Source organism: Sturnus vulgaris, chromosome 11 (genome assembly GCF_052056855.1).
Source record: "Sturnus vulgaris isolate bStuVul1 chromosome 11, bStuVul1.hap1, whole genome shotgun sequence".
In the NCBI taxonomy this organism is placed as follows: Eukaryota; Metazoa; Chordata; class Aves; order Passeriformes; family Sturnidae; genus Sturnus; species Sturnus vulgaris.
In genome coordinates, this window is record NC_142253.1 from 4,360,508 (window position 1) to 4,377,481 (window position 16,974).

Genomic DNA, 16,974 nt, shown 5'->3' on the forward strand with positions numbered 1-16,974 from the left:
ACACCAGGTTAAATAGATTTTCTAATCAGGATTGCAAACTCTTTGATAATGCAAGTACCCTAAACTTTTACTAAAATAAAACTCTTTCTGGTAAGAGAGGGAAAGGGGAATTCAATGACAGATTTCTCAGTGACAGAAAAGACCACATTTACTGAAGTTTGCAGGTGTGTTCGTTCCTGCAGCTCGTGTTGCCCAGGGAAACAAAAACCTTCAACCTTCTTAATTTAATTCATTAACATCAAGATGTTCCAACCCAAAGCAGAATCCCGTTACATGGGGTGCAGCACAAGCACCTGGCCCCACCCCTAGGAAGGCACCGAGAGAATGAAGAGGAGAGAATGGAAGAGATGGGAAAGGAATTGAAGAGAAAGGAAAGGAAGAGGTTTTCCCATTTTGCAGTGGGGAAATTGAGGTGCAAAGAGACTGAGACCCAGGTAGGGATGTGGGCGCCTGTCCCCCAGAAGGGAAACCCAATCCTTCATCAGTCTATCTGTGCTCCTGGGGCTGGTACTTCCAAGTAATACACACCCCAGAATTAACCCTTTCAATATCCAGCAACCTAAACCTGCCCTACATGAAGACCCAAAGAAGGGGGCATTTCACAATCCCCTTTTAAATTTAAACACATATTCAGTTAAAGATTTTTTTGTCCAGAATGTGAAAAAGTTCTGTCCCTGCTCCTGGGAGAACAGAGCAGACATTGCTCCTCTGTAGCCAGGTACCCAACAGGGCTCCTTTGTCATCTTGTGGTTATGATGTTGTTCACAATTAGATTTATTAATTAATTTTTGCACAGAGCAGGATGGATGCAAGCAGGGTGCAGAAAGGTGTTTCCCACCTTGACAAAAAGTTATTGGCTGTTCAGTGAAGGAATCAAGCACTGGTCACTTGACCAGATGTGATAAACCCAAGCCTTTCCAGAAAGGCCACATTCATTCTACTGGATCGAAGGGAAAGCAGGCAACATGGTGTTAAGAAATAACTGAGGCAGAAAAAGCAGCATAAAGAATCTGAAAGACATGAATGCCTGAGGAAATGCAGATTTTGGGGAATCTGTGAGTAAACAGGCATATGACTGACTGAGCCAAAATATATACAGGATTTCACAATATTTAAATCATGGATCTTTGTGTTCTTAAAAATAAATTAAAACTATACCAATGCTTACACATGGGGATCTGACAGGGGCCGGGTGCTACCAAACCTGCAGCCAAGGGCCTCATCCTGCAGCCTGCACAGGAGCAGGGCTGGGAGCTGTGCACAGCCCCTGGGGAGCTCACACCAACACCAGTGGGAGCAGAGGCAAACCAGTGGTGAGTGGCTTTAATCTGCCACACAAAGAGCCCTAACAGCATTTGAGAATCACACAACAGAACGTGCATTATCTGCCGTGGCCCCTGTGCCCTCTTTTTAAGGTGGTTGTTAACTTGGGGAAGGTACCGTGCCAAAGGAGCGGAAAAACGATTTGATCACATTCAGTGATATTGCTGAGAGCAACAGGGAAAGACATTTGAAAAAGTGGCTTGCAGTCATTTATATACCTCTTTCCACATGTTAACCATTTTTACTTTCAATAACCATGCACCAGCGCTCTTGCTGCATTACCTTATAACTCCTTTTCTTCTTTATGGTCCTTTGTGGACACATTTTCACCTGTTCAAATCTCTGCATATCTACTAGGAAAAAAAATGAGAGCCATACACACAGGTACTCTGTCCTAAGTTATAAATATATTAGGGACATACAAATGTCATCAGAGCCCTCAAATGCAGTTTCACTGGCTCCCACTATAGAGACACATCGTTACTTGCTGGAAATGCACCAGCCAAAATCTGGGAACGTTCCTAGGACTGGTGCTTCTCTCTCACCCAGGTAATTTCTTACTCAGTGTGTTTTGATCTTATTAAAAGAGCTATTCCTTCCTTTACAACTCTTTGCTGCTCTGCTAGTTTTCCCTAAAGAGATGTAAAACCTGGTTTGCTCGTATTGACGAAGTAAGAGTAATTATCTTGTTGCAATTCTGGAGTGGAAATCTTGGACTTATAGAGCTGCCAACAACTTCTGAAAACTTACCAGAAGTTTGGCCACCTATATCAAGGGCAACATTCTCATAAGCCATGAATCTGAAGACAAAAGACAGACAGCTACCCATGTTTCCTCTCTCTAGTTTACGTCCTCTCTCTCCTCCTCTAAGCTCCTCTGTCATCTCCTGAAGGTGTTGGACCCAGCTCATCTTGCTCATCTGTGACACAATTATATAAATAACAGAAGTATCTGCTAAACTTTTCAGGCTCTTAGTCACCTGCCATTATTCTTGCTGACTTGGAAGAGATTTTGGATCCTCCCTGAATGATATTTTCAGAATGTTGACCCTTCACTAGACACCTGTGATCACCGTATGTGCAGGAGGACTCAGCATCTGGAAATGTTGGCTCTTTGAGAGTGTGGCTGAACCTGCCACTCCTGGAGATGCTGACTCTTGTGACGATCTCTATTCCAGCTTTAGACATGGAAAAGGAAGTAGATACACCTGGAATGAGTTCAGATTGAAAAGGCAGCTTACAGCTTGTGTAGGACTCTTCTCAAGTGCCTCTGAGATTCCTGGTATACACATCTTACACGAGGTACTTCTGAGTTTAAAGATACTCCTTTTAACATGGCAAACTGTGCCATACTCCATTTTCATGATGTCTCTCTAGTTACACTCTCAGTATTGGATAGAAACACTGCTTCAGATTTCCGCAGGATTGTGGGAAAACACCCTGTAAAAAGGGGATGGATTCTTTACCATTCTCTGTACACTTTCTGATGCAATTCCTGCAAGCAGATAAAGCTGGGGAATCCTTGCAACTATGACCAGTCCAGTAAGAAGATCTGAGATCTATACAGACATTGAAAGTGTTGGCTAAAGCTTTGGTAAAGCATCTACACAGCAGCCAGAACCACCTTCTTTCTACTCAAATTCCATGTCCTTTAGCACTGCCTAAGATTTTCCTAGAGCAATGGACTGAAAATGCAAACGGGTGGCTGTGCAGCAAATAGCTTTATCAATGATTTCATTTGCAGTCCAGAAATACCAAAGAGATTTGCAATTCAAAGTGTTAACACACAATCTCAGACCCAGGGAACTTGCCACTTAGAACTGAAAGTATATGACAAAGAAAAAGAATGAATAAGATGCTCAGGGTGAAGATGCAGAGAATAAATTCAAATTAATCTATATTTTAGGACCCTGAACGCTAGCTATGGTTCATCTCTTTCCCAGTTATTGATCAAGTTGTAACTTACTAGTTCTTTATGAAGGAGACAAGACCATTATACTACTATGTATGTTTGAGGAATCAAAATATCACCAGCATATGAAGTAGTTGGATTTCCAGTTATGAAACACACGTTTGACTCCTAAGAATGCTGGAGGCTGAATAAAGGTTAAAAACTCAGAAATAATATTGTTCCTGCAACTTTTGCAAAAATCTTTGAGAGATGAATTTAGCAATATGTGGCTTTTAATGGTGTTACATTAAACAGCAGGATTTCCATATGGCGTGAATCTGCTGAATTGTATCGAAGATGGGGATTTTGTTCCAAATTTCTATGGCATTCTGTGATTGTGTCATTAGATACCCGCAAGCCTTTGCTACAATGAAGAGTACAGAATGTGCCAAGTAAAACAATCTTGAGTGTGCCTTCCAAGGGAAAATACTGAGACTAACGTTTAAAATTCCCCAGCCCCATTTTCTTTGAAACGCAGCGAGTTCTTTTTGTTAGAAAAGGGTTAAATGGAAATGTGTCATTTTCATAATAATAATGTGTTTTATATTGAAATTTGTTCTTCGCGTCTTTTCTTTTCAGTATAAGTGTTGGTGTGTATGAGTGATATGAGGATAAGTTTGTGAGGGCAATTACCCATTATTGTTGAGTAGCTGAGTAGTCCCCTGAGCAAACTCATGCATAATTTGTTTGTTCATAAGATACTGTAGAGCTGAGGCTGCAGTATCTTCTATGCCCCAGCTTATGGGAAAATGGAAGCTTTTTCCCTCTACTCTGCATTTCTTACCCTATTGTTTGAACTCTGATCATCCTTCTTGCCCCTCTATTATGGGCACCTTCACTGAATAGGAATCGCATATCAAGCAGGTGAAGGTCAGAAATACATCATATAAAAGGGGAAACAGTAAATTCCTTTTACAAGATTCATTATGATAATCATGTCCAAATACATTATTAGAAGCATTAAAGAAATCCTTTTCTAATTTATTTTTGTGCCTCTTACTATCTGCATATCCCTGTTATCTAGGAGAAACAGTGTGGTCTGCAAAGTTGAGGTTACAAACGTGCAGTGGTCTTGGGATAGACAGGACTGGCTTGAGATACAACTTCAATGTTAAACAATTTTCCACATTTTAAAAAATTCTAATCTTTCCTTACATGGTTTTCTCCTCTTACAGCTCTCTCTTCCTTTATCTGTGAGAGGACTTGCCCTTTTCCTCAGGTAGCAGCATCCCCATTACCTCCTTCCCTGGCACACACTACAGCAGTGATTTCTTGCTTTACTGATCAGCTCTTGTGCAGCTTCACCCTGGAGAAGCCCCACAATTTAAATGTTGCTGTCTGCAGCCCTTCTTCTCTAAAGAGATGTACACATTTAACATCAGGCTGTCTGGGCAACGTGTTTTGTTATTAAAATTGCTGTAATAGGAATGTGAGCTTTTCAAAGTGATTCATAAGTGCACTAAGACAACTGTGTGCCTTCATTTGCAAGGGTTTTCCACCCACCTTTTTTGTTTGTAAGCCAAGGCAGTTCTACCCTGTACCACAAGGAGGGAGGCAGGTTGAAAAACAAGACATCTTAGGAGGAGACACAGGTATTTTTGTTGAGACATCAGTTTCTTACAGGATTTAACACTTACTCTTACACAAACCCCACTTATTTTTGCACAAGGGCCACAAATTTTTTATCAGTAGCTGCTCAGAAGTTGAAAGCAGCACCAGAAACAGAAATAGGGATGTACCAAACTATTTGGTGTTGCTGCCATGCCATATTTTGGAAACTTTTGCTTTAGGACATTTAAAGGGTTTCTACCAATTCTGCTACGACATGATATATAAGAACCATACCTACAATTCTCTGAGTACATTTCACTAATTGTGTAAAAGCAGAAAATTTAACACTAGGTTTATCCTTCTTTAGGAGCAGTACTAGACCAACACAAAGCAATGGACAATCACAGTGTTACATTTTCCTGTTTGGACAAAGTATTCTCATTTACAATGAATTATATTTCTATTCCACCTGTGCCAAGCACTTTTTTATCATGACAAATTATTTGCTCTGAAAATAATAGTACAAACAGGAGAATGAAGAGGCAACATCCAGATATCAGAATTATATATTTTCAAGTTGTTTTAAATAAGACAACTGATTGGACAAGATCCTCACTTCTTTATTAGATGTTTTATGTGCATTCCCTCCTGTTGGTAAAGTATATCAGAATCTAGTTGAAGTATGATCATAGTATCTCTAATAGAATTTGGTTCAAGTCATACTACTTCAGTTTGGAAGAAATGCTGGACCAACAATGTTCATCTGTCCCCTTGCAGCTCTCCTTGAGGAATTCCAGCATAAAGCATTAGTCAAAGCAGCTCCCAAACTCACTCACACCTGAACAGAGTGAGCTGAAAATTGAACAACTTAATTCCATACAAGAAAGAGAAAAAAAATCCATGAAGTGCCCGAATTCAGTTACCAGCTTTTAACTTAGGAAGATACACTAAGTATCCTCATTCTAGCTCCAGACAAAGGAAATACTCCAAGAAGTTCCAGTGTAGGGCTCTCAGACTTGCTTTTGCTTGATGAAATCTCCCAATAAATACATTGGGGTTCCGGAGTGATGTAAATGACAAAGCCAGTCATTAATTTTGGTACAAACTTTGGATGAGCCCTCCAAGACTTTATGACACCTTCCTTCACATATGGAACTCTGCCACCAGAGCTTTTATCTCCTCTTTTGCTCTGGCTGGTGTTATTAGTACCAGAAATGCTGTTTGGATGGAAAGAGGAAATGGAGGTATAGCTAATTTCTTAAAAGGTGGGGCCATTAATCCTTTCAGAGGAATATTTGGATCTCAAGAATGTAGATCCTCTCAAGCTGGTGGCTCTCAGTTATAGATGAGCCTGAGCACACAATCTCTGAAGCCAGTTCCATCACCACACAGCCCTCGGGTGCAAGGTGAAGGGACAGGTTTTGTGAAAATAATTTTAAAAAGATAAGATAGATCTTAAAAAAATTATCCTGGGGACACATGGCACACCCAACACTGCTGTAAGAACAGCCTTTACTGGACAAGACTTATCACCATAAATGGGGAGGAAATTGGTTAGGAAAACAGCAGATTGTAGAACCTGATATATATGAAAAGAGGTTTCAGGGGTGTGATTTCTTGGGTCAGGGCAGCCTGTCTGTGACCCAGAAGGAGATGCCCCTCCTCAGGTTGGCATCAGCTGACTATGAGCTGCCAATATCTAATGTCAGTGCAGCTATGGGTAGGAAAATAGTTACAATAACACATTGGTTGTGGATAACAAGGCAACTTGTGCCAAGAACTGAGACATCCATTGAGATCATGAGCAAAGAACAGGGAAGTGGTTGGACAACAAGGCCTTAAACAGATAATTAACTAGTGAGAAAATGCAATTTTTTTTCCTCACCATCCTCTGGTGACCCTAAAAATTATTCTGCAAAGGGACCTGATCTTTTCTTAAAGAGAGAATCAGTCAAAGAGCTGTCTGCACTTTGTATTTCCCATATCCATGGATCTCCAAGGGTTTGTATTACTTGGGACAGCAAATGTACTGACAGAAGAACAGACCCTGAAATTCATTAGACCTTCCCTGTTCACTGTCCTGTCAGCTTTTCTTTTCATTCTCACAGAGTTTTAATTTAAACAAATAATGTACTCAAGAGCCTGAAAATATACATGGTACTAATTACGATCATGTTAAGGTCTCTATAGGGGATTTACACAGATCCCTCAGCATACAAATGGTTAAAAAAAGGAGTGACTATCTTTTCAAGGTCCTTAGCTGGCAGCTGGGACATGCAGTACCACAACTTAGCTCTAAATCATTAGAAGTTACTTGAATTTTTAGTGTATTTTAGTGTAATCTTTACCATCCCAAGTCTCGAAACAGTGAAAGGAACATGCTCCAAAAGATGTGATACAAAGAACTGCTGCTGGGGAGAAGAAAAGTGTTTAGATCACATCACTAAAACCATATCTAAGGACTAGAAATTTCTGTGCAATAGCTCCAGTGGCTAAACAGCAACAGGAACAGCCTGACGTAAAAGATGTAGTACCTGAAAACTTGAAAGTAGTTCTTGGTGTCCAAGGCAGTTCTATTCCTCAGCAAGAACTCATAAGAGCTGAGAAGACACTGGGGAATCACTTGGAAAATATGACTTGCAGTTAAGCCCTTGATCAATCAGTGTAGTGAAGGCAGCAGTATCACTCCTCGGAAGTTAATTAGACACTAAGAGTAATACTCTAGAAAGCTTTGAGAGCAGATTGTGTAAAGACAGCTCCCCATATAAATCATTACTATACCTCAAGTCTGAATTTCCATTAATTATTAAAGCTTTCTAGGCAAGCTAAGCAGATATTTCAAGATGCATATTTCAGAAATTTCCACAGGTTAAAAATTAAGTACTGTCAAACAAGCTGGGCCAGGCAATGAGAGCCTCTGGAGCTCCCCACCCCGATGTACTCACGTCACTCATCCCATCTCTGAGGGATGTGTCAGGCTCCACTGTGCCACTGCCCCCTCCAGCCAACGCCTTTTGGGCTCTTTTCCCTGCATTTGGGCATCGCTGAGGATGGTCAGAACTGTTCTCTGGTTCTGCAGAGTGCTTTGGGTCAGCAGGGCTTTATATCATGGCACAAACGAAAAGGGATGTGAAATAAAGGATTAGGGTGAGGGGGACTGTGGAGAGCAGCTTGTGTGAAGAACCAAAGAGCCTGGCTAGATGCTAGCAATGCTAGCTGTTTCTTACAATTTCTCTGTGATAATTTCCTTGCTTTTGTGATGAGACATGGAAAAAAAACAGATCTGGACCAAAGATGTAATTTGAACAAATCCTCCTGGCAAGCTCAAATATTGAGAGAACGCAGACTAAGCTTATCCATGGCTCTTTTTTGGAGTTTAAGTAGAAACAAAAGTCCATTAAAATGCTCTCATTTGGGATGATGGCATTAAGCTCTAATTAAGCTTCCCAGTAAAGTATAGGAGCAGGGGTCTTGTTGCTGTTTTGACTTAGATTTCCAGTATTTCCAGCTAAGACTAACAGAAACACAGCTTAACATGTCCTGAAATAGATCTGCATCCTATGTAAGTATCTCTTGTGCTTCTGCAGTTAAATAAAAGAAGAAAATCAAGGGATTTTTAGTAATTGCAAATATGTGGGAATAGAATCCTCCTTTTCTATTTGGTGTATATTTAATTTTTTGCATTAAATAAATGTTTATTTTATTTGTAAATTAAAAAAAAAAAGCCTATTTTTAAACTAACAAAATAGAAAAAGATTGGCGATAATAATAATTGGAAAATATTCCAAGGATTTGGAGGGAATAGCTAGGTTTGGATTTGCATGCAAAGCTTTCAATATGATGAAATGTACCCAAATAGTGTGTCGCAATTTTTGATTATTCAAATCAAGATACTGCAATATTTTTGGACACTCTAGGCTTTGAACTGTTTATTTATTCATTTTCTTTCTTTACTGCGTTTTTCCCCTGAGAAACCTAACAACTGAAATACAGCAAGAGTGCAGAATATTTATTAGAGAATACAGACACTTAACAGGATTGCAAAATTCCAAGTTCTCAAGAAGGAAAAAGCAGTAGGCATTAAAACAAAAGCTGCTGATACTGTACAACTTCTCACTTCTACAGATAAGACACATCTTCTGCTTTCAAGAAGAAGACTAAGCATAGCTGAATAAGTGTTAGAGTGCTTGTCATCCAAACTGCACAGCAGAAGGAGACCTTTGCAAAAATGCAGAAATCCTATGCTTTGCTACCCAGGAAATATATGAAAATAGAGTCAATGTTGGTTTAGCTAAGGACTAATGACTACTGAGGTAGCAAACTAGTTGTGAAAATAGAACAGCCATAGTGAATGGTTTGAAACACTGCAGGCAGTGACATCAACAGTATTTTCAGTTGTAGTTTTGGCAAGGATAGGTGGCGCTTCACAAGAGATAAAGAGCTGCCTGGTCCCCATAAATCCGTGGAAACCTCTCTGGACAGAAAGATGCTGCCTAATGTGGGAACCACAGCTGAGAGAAATGTGTATACAGAGGCTGTGCTACCCTTGGGTAAGAGAGCAGAGGGTGAATAAATGCTGTCCCCAATAAGGCAGAGGGTCTCCAGGACCTCACAGAACCACAGCTCTCTTCAAAGATTTTATTCACACTTGACAGAATTTTTTCAGAATGGTCACAGACCTCCTGCTTGCTCCTCACACTTCCAGCAAAGCAGGTTAAATATTTGAAAAGCTCTGAGACCCTGTCCTCAGACTTTCCACTGCAGGACAAGTTGTCTTGCACGAGTCCTTGTCTGAACCCAAGCTACAGCATGAAATAAGAATTAGCAGCTTCAATCATGTGATCACCTCATATGTTAATGAATGAGGGAGTAGAAATAAGGTTGCCTGAGCAACCTCACTTCTGGCATTTCTTAATATCAGTGTATTTGGCTAAGCAACAGGAATCATTTCCTTTTACTACCAAGGGGGTTTCTTGGATAAGTCTAGAGAGCACATTGCCTACTTACACTGCTGGGAGTGAGGATACAAAAATGTACATCTCACTGCCTCATCCCAGTTTAGGCTCTGAGGTTGTCCAGAGGGCAAAGCAGCACATCTAAGTTCTGCCTGAACTCGTCCCCAGGCAAGTTGTTCCCCAAAATAAAACACATTTCCACTCTGCTCTGTCCTTCCATGGTTTCTCTCACCAGGAACCAACTGAACCTCCAACAACTTTAACATATTGTTTTCAAGTTCAGGATGGAAAGTAATGCCATCTTCAAAACAGGGGAGAAAAAGAGCCTGTTTCAAATGCAAACATGAATTGGATGCTATTTTACCTGTGGGACACCTTCCTCCACCTTGTTTCAGCCTGCTCCATATTGAAAAGATTTTGATACTTAAAAATACAATGCAACTAATACAATACAACAAATAACTAATGTAATGATTATGTTTGAAGTATCATGGTACATAGATTCAGACAATTATCCCCTTTTATCTACAGTCCATAGAATTGCACTTTTTTCCTGAAATTCTGTAGGATTTGAAAAGAAACTGTCCCAGTTTAGAATGACAGTGCTCCAAACAGTTCTTGTGTTTTCCATTAATTTTCGGTTGTATTGGTATTCTGTTCCAATTAGCCTCTGTTAGTGCTTCAAAGCTCCATCTTATCTGCAGATAACATCAAAGATGAGAGCTTCCAGTTTTAAATTTGGTTTGTAGTTATTTTAAAGATACAAAGACATAATTTGTGAATAGCTGATCAAATAGAATAAATACTTCTTTGTTTTGGCTCCAAAAGGGCCAGAAAACTACTTTTCTTTTTGAAGTTCAGTTTCATTTAGACATGAGGCCTTATTTTCAGGGTTCTGAACTCCTGGAGCTCACATTTTCTTCAGTTGCAGTTGCATGTGCTCAGGCAGGAAACATATTTTCTCTTAAAAACACACCCCAACTTTGAGACTTCACAATTTTCACCATTCCATAAAACCATAGCATGGTTTGGGTTAGCAGGAATCTTAAAGATCATCTGGTTCCAACCCCTCTTCCATGGCCTGGGACAACTTTCCTGAGACCAGGTTGCTCAGAACCCCATCCAACCAGCCTTTAACACTTCCAGGCCAACTTTTCATTAATCCAAATCACAGATCTTTACAAAGAATTTCACAGAAGCATAAGCATGAAAGATTCCAGGTAACCCCCTTGACCCCCAACCTATTCTCTCCTTTAGGACAATCTCTTATTCTCTCCTGCCAGACCTGTTTCCCTCCAGCTGGAAGGAAATATAATCATCCAGAAGGAGTTTGACCTGAGTTTTCTTACACCCCAGGGAGAGCCCACCTAAGAGTTCACCAAGTTGCTGATTTGTCATTACTGCTGCCTTCTATGTGGCCTGATCAGGATTTAAACAAGCCAAACAAACCCAGCAAAACCAGAAAAACCTTCATTTCAGTAGTGGTTAGCTAAGAAATAATAGTGCTGACTTCAAGACAACTACAGCTACAAATTCCTTTGACACCTTCCTGAAATAATGTAGAGATCTAATTTTGTCTTTTTCTTATAAGAGTAATTTAGATAAAACCCCTCCTTCTCAGCACCTCCGAGAAGCGACCACATTTCAACCACTGTTGGGAAGCAGCTTATTTAAAAGCATGAGGGGAAAACACTCAAGTCAGTTTTCTCTCTGTTTAAAAAGCACAGTGATTTCACTGACATCTTTTCTGGGATAGTGCTGTTTAGGGAGCTGCTGTCAAGCTTTGCCAGTCAGCAGAGGAGTCCGTAAGTGCTCAGGTTCCTCTTTATCAGAAAATACTTGCCACCAGCTTTTTACATTTGATGGAAGATGTAACAAATCACTCTTGTGCCTACCTGGCTCACAAATAATGTTAATGACAGTGTGATCTGCCTGTCAGTGCTCCCAGTTTGCACTTGCTGAACACAAGAGGGATTTTTCTCTGTGTCTCTGCATGGGTCATACTTATGCTCGAGAAGATGCCTCTTCAGTTTATCAGACCATGAAGAGTCAGAATGAAAAATATTCATGGATTCCTGAAAGGGAATAAACTGTGGGGGCACATGTGTAGTTTGGGAAGCACAGAGTTTCATTTCTGACCTACTCCAAGCATCTATATTGCAGAGGCAAGGGATTTCCACAGAAATCCTGCAAATGTCCCACCATCATCTGGTGGACCACAACAGGTCAGGGCTAACAAGCACTTTAGAGGATGAGAGTTCAAAATATCCTTCACAAACCAGGAAAACAGTGTGAAGAAGATTAGGCAGAAATTCTGGAAGCACTGCTGCACAATCCTATGCTTAAGTAGGAGAAAACAGTAGCATTGAAAAGGAAAACAACTGTTTACATTGCTGTGCTGTGGAACAGAACCTGGGGAACAGCATGGATCATAAACCAAACAGAAGTCAACAATTTGATGCTGTCATGAAAAAGACAAACACAACTCTGGGATGTGCAAACAGGAAGAAAGCTTGTAAAACATCCCAGTAACCTCACTGCTCCATCCCACAAAAACAAAGCCCTAGGAGGCACGTGGAATTCCACTCCTGGACACCTCATTACCAGAAAAGTGACACTCCAGCAAAAACCATGACCACAGGCTAAAGAATGTGATCTTAATATAAGTATTGATAAAAACCGAGGCAACATATGATAAGATTCCTTCATCTGCTGTAAGGCTTGTTGCAAAGGGACAGGGAACTCAGATTTGCATGGGCAGTTTAGAAAGGATAAGAGTTATGGGTTAAACCTACAGTGAAGGAAGAGTTAGGATGGACATCATGAGTTTGTGTGCTTGTTACCAGGATTGAAAAGCACTGGACTGCCTAAAAAGGGCATGTGACTGAGTGTCTTCACTTCAAGGACAGCTTGTCTGAGCATTGGCAAGAAAATCCTGCATTGAGCTAAACAAGGAGGTGACTGCAAAAATATTCAGCTAGCAGCGTTGCAACAATCCAAGATATCCAGCTCCTAGACAGCAGTAAAGAATTGTGTCAGTGAAGACATTACTTTCATTTTTTACCTGTTACACCTGTACACTCCCATAAAAGTTCTGTGACTGTGGTTGGTTGCACCCATGTGCCAAAGGCTACACCTCCATGAGATGGTCACAGTCCTGTCTCATTTATACCAGCACATACTGTGATGCAGCAGCAATTATTCAGCTTATTTTCCATCTCATCATACCAAGTCTGTCCCTGTATTTGCTGTAATGCCCAAGAAGGTTTCAATTATTTGTCTTTATTACAGAAGTCTTCTGCAGCAGGGATGGATGCCTCCAGGTCAAGGGACACAAGGGGCTTGTTTCACCTACTTCTCCAAATGCACCAAACTGAGCTTCTAAAATGTCAAATCACCCCATAACACACTATACACCCATGTTTTGAAAGCCTCTTGGGTTTAAGATACTTTCCACCCAAATGACAGGTCAAAGCAGGAAGATCTATAAAGACAGTACACAGAGGTCATGGAAAACATGGCCCATGATGGGCAAAACACAGCACAGCATTGGAGGAATTCCTGCTACAGACCAGGATGTACAGAGGCACACATAGCTTGTGTGTTACTACCAACCCATTATCAACTCTGGGCTTGGATTTTGACTGGTAGGAGAGAACATGGCCTGGCCATTACTGCATTCAGAGACCCTCTGCCAGCTTGGATGGGGCTTTCATGGCTCCAGGGCTAGTGACTGGGTCTCTCTGCCTTCCCCATCCCAGCACCACACTCATCCTCAAATTTATTTCACAGTGGAGTTTCATCCTCCCTTCCTGGCAGTGTCCCAGTTGTCACTTTTTCAAGTAATCTCCCTGCCCCACAGACAATGAAAGACAATGAAAGATGTGCAGTCTCTCTCTTTCCTTTACTGCTCAGTGGAAATATGGATCACTCTTAATTTCACTTATTTGGGCTTTCTCCATGAGTGACATCTACACTAACCTGCCTTTGCAACCCTTTTCAAAGTTTTAGTCCATCCTCCAGCCTAAACACATTCCCAGACTTCCACTGACCTAAAGTGGCACCGAGTGGAAAAGTGAAATAAAGCCCTGTGTCTCCTCTTGCAGGACACAGAATTATTGAAAAATTACCTGGAGTGTCTACAAGGCAGAGTGATGAGGAGTAAAATCCTGTCTTTGTACTGCTCAGGGTCTCTGCAGCATATAGATCATTTGTCAGTGCCAGTTTGAGGTAGTCTCTCTAAACAGCCTGTTTTGCATTTGAAGCACTCACAGGACATGATGGTTCGGCTACAAAACCATGCATTTTACATGAAATCACCAGGATAATTTGGCTGTATATCGTGTTCCCACAACTTAATATTCTACCTACAGATGCGTGATCAAGAAGAGATTCCTTAACTTTGACAGGGCACATCACATTATACTCACTTTATTATTGGAAATGATCACCCCAGGGTGCAAAAGGGAGTAAAGACATAGTTTCATCATACCTTTTTTTTTTTAATAAACCACATTTACTGCAGTGTGGGGTATTCCAAAGCTACAGAGCGCCACTTGCCAGTGGACAAGTGGCTATATTTTACCTGGATTGTGCAAGAAAGAAGTAACTGCTTAATTTAATGCTGAGCTGTGTAAAATTCACGCTGGAAAATTCAACTTTTAGGTACACAGTTCATATCCTCCAGTAAAAAGTAATTTTAGGTGGTGATATTAAACATTTTAAATGCTGTACTCATAGATGTAACCAAAAACTATGGCTACACATCCTCCCTTGTACTCAGGACCCAGTACTGGACAGTTTTGATGCTTGCTAGAACCAACAATGAGATTTTTCCTCTGCTTTGATGGTTGTTACAACCAATTAAAGTTTCCTATTCTCCAACTCTGCAAAGACTTGACTGTAATCCCAGTTGAGCAGACCAGAAAAATATACTCTTGAATCTCAACAAGCACTTGATACAGTACATTTATCTGGGAACTGATTGATACCACATCTATTTTGGCATTATGATTTTTATTTTTAATCCTCCATTTAAATACCCTATTTCACAACCAGGAAGGAAAATGAACATGGGATGGCCCATAGATATTTAGTAGCTATAAAATAAAACCTATAAAATAAAAGTGAAATGAATTATCAAACCATAAACTAAAGTTCGGTGTTTAAAATGGGCCAGGGCTTTAAAAATTCAATTACAGCTTTAACAGAAACAAGTTTACTCAATATTTTAATAACCTTCTCTCATAATGTTTTTTTTCTTCCTTTGCAAAGCCTGGCATTACTGAGGATGTATGGCAAGGTTGCCTTTCCTCTAACTACTTTAAGATTGATTAGGAAACAGAAATATTGATGCATTTATCCAAAATAACTTAATTAAATGAAGCAAAAAATAGCAGAGGAACATGTCTCAGTTGAAAACTGGAGCTGATCAAGATTATGAAAGGTTACATTTAATATTCCTGGACTGAAAACATTAGGACCATTAATTGAATATCAGTAATGGAGAATACAGAGAGTAAGAAAGTTATTTAATGTTTTCTTAACTCGCTGGTGGGTTATTTCATGTTCAGTAACTTCTGTAGGTTTACAAGCTACCAACACTTGGGAGTCCTGCAGGGCAGCTCAGGACAGGTGAAGAGAGCATCTCAGAGCACCAGTCTGCATTACCTTTGTTGGAGCTCAGATACAAAGGTACAAAACCCCATGAAAAGTCAGGTGTGTGTTTGGTGTTGTCAGACTGGTGTTTGTCATCGTTTGGGGGATACCTTCAGCAAGGGGCTGCCTTCAACCACCTCTGGCTGCTCACACAACTGGAGCCGAGCCCAGGCTCAATCCTGGCTCCTGCTGGCCTCAAAGAGAGTTTAAGTGACAAATCCCCTGAAGGACAAGACTTGAGGAGCTGTTATCTCAAGCCACAGCAGTTCTCAGGTCTGTGGTTTTAGAAGGGCTTTCTCTTCATCTGTTTTACTTTCTTTGGGAAAGGCATTAGGATTTTGACAAAACCTCTAGAAAAACAGAGAGGATGTGCCAGATGAACTAGAGAACTTTCATTCTAGTTTAGTTTGGAAATCACCCATATCTTTATTTTAAACAGTGGCTTCTGAAATGCAGAGTAGCACCAGATCCAAGTTACAACCAGAGAAGTTCAGACTGCTGTGTGGAGCCCAGGTAATTTTATTAGGACCCACCAGGAGCTCCACAGCCTGACAAATCCAGCTGAAGAACCAGCACCACTGATAAATTTAAAACACTGCAGATGCAACAACATGGAAAAATAAGTGTTTCTGGGAGCACGAGGAACTGCAATTGAAGATACATGATTCTCAAAGCTGATTCCAAGGAGAATGGAACAAAGATCTTAAAATACTACCCTCAGAGTTCCCCCCTCCACTATGGTTGCAATTGTTTCTGAAGTACCCTGCTTAAAATAGGTTTTCAAACCATGCAAGACTAATCATTGCAATTTGGAGAGGTAAGTAGGCACTTAGCATGCAGTTCACAATTAGCTAAAGATGGTAGAAGAATCTCAGTCAGGTTGGCACAGGAGATTTAAAAAAAAGAAAGAAAACATTTTTTTCTAGCAAGAATGACATGTGATGGGAGAATAGAGGAAGATAATTGTCATAACAAAGGGAATATGTTATTATTTATTGGCCACACTTAAGCACTGGAATCCTGGATTATAGTATCTGGTGACAAATGCTACTTGAAATTTTGTAAATATCACTTAAAAAGTATGATAAATGAGTAATTCTTCACCTACTCCTCAACCAACCCTTTCAACATTCAGTTCTGGGAAGCAGAGCAAATTTTTTGTCTTATGTGAAAAGACAAAATGCCTGAGCACCCTAAAATCTTGTTCTCGTTAGGCTTCACCCTACTCCTGCCATCATTAGAGCAATATTTCTGGTAACTATGGCAAGAGAATTTTTAAAACCAAGTAACAAACTGAACTTTGTATTGCCTTCAAGGTATGGCATAGCCCACCCAGGTGGTCCCCTGTCCCCAGCAGGGACCACTCAGCCCCGTGGCACTGGAGGGAAGGGCTGAGCTGCCCTTCACCCTCCTGAGCTGGGGAGGGTCACAGCACTCAGCTCCCCACGGGCTGAGACCATTTCTTTGCCAAAGTGCCAGCTGTAAATAGATATTTAGTGCCAAACTTCTATATCCTTCAGTATCTTAACTTATATTT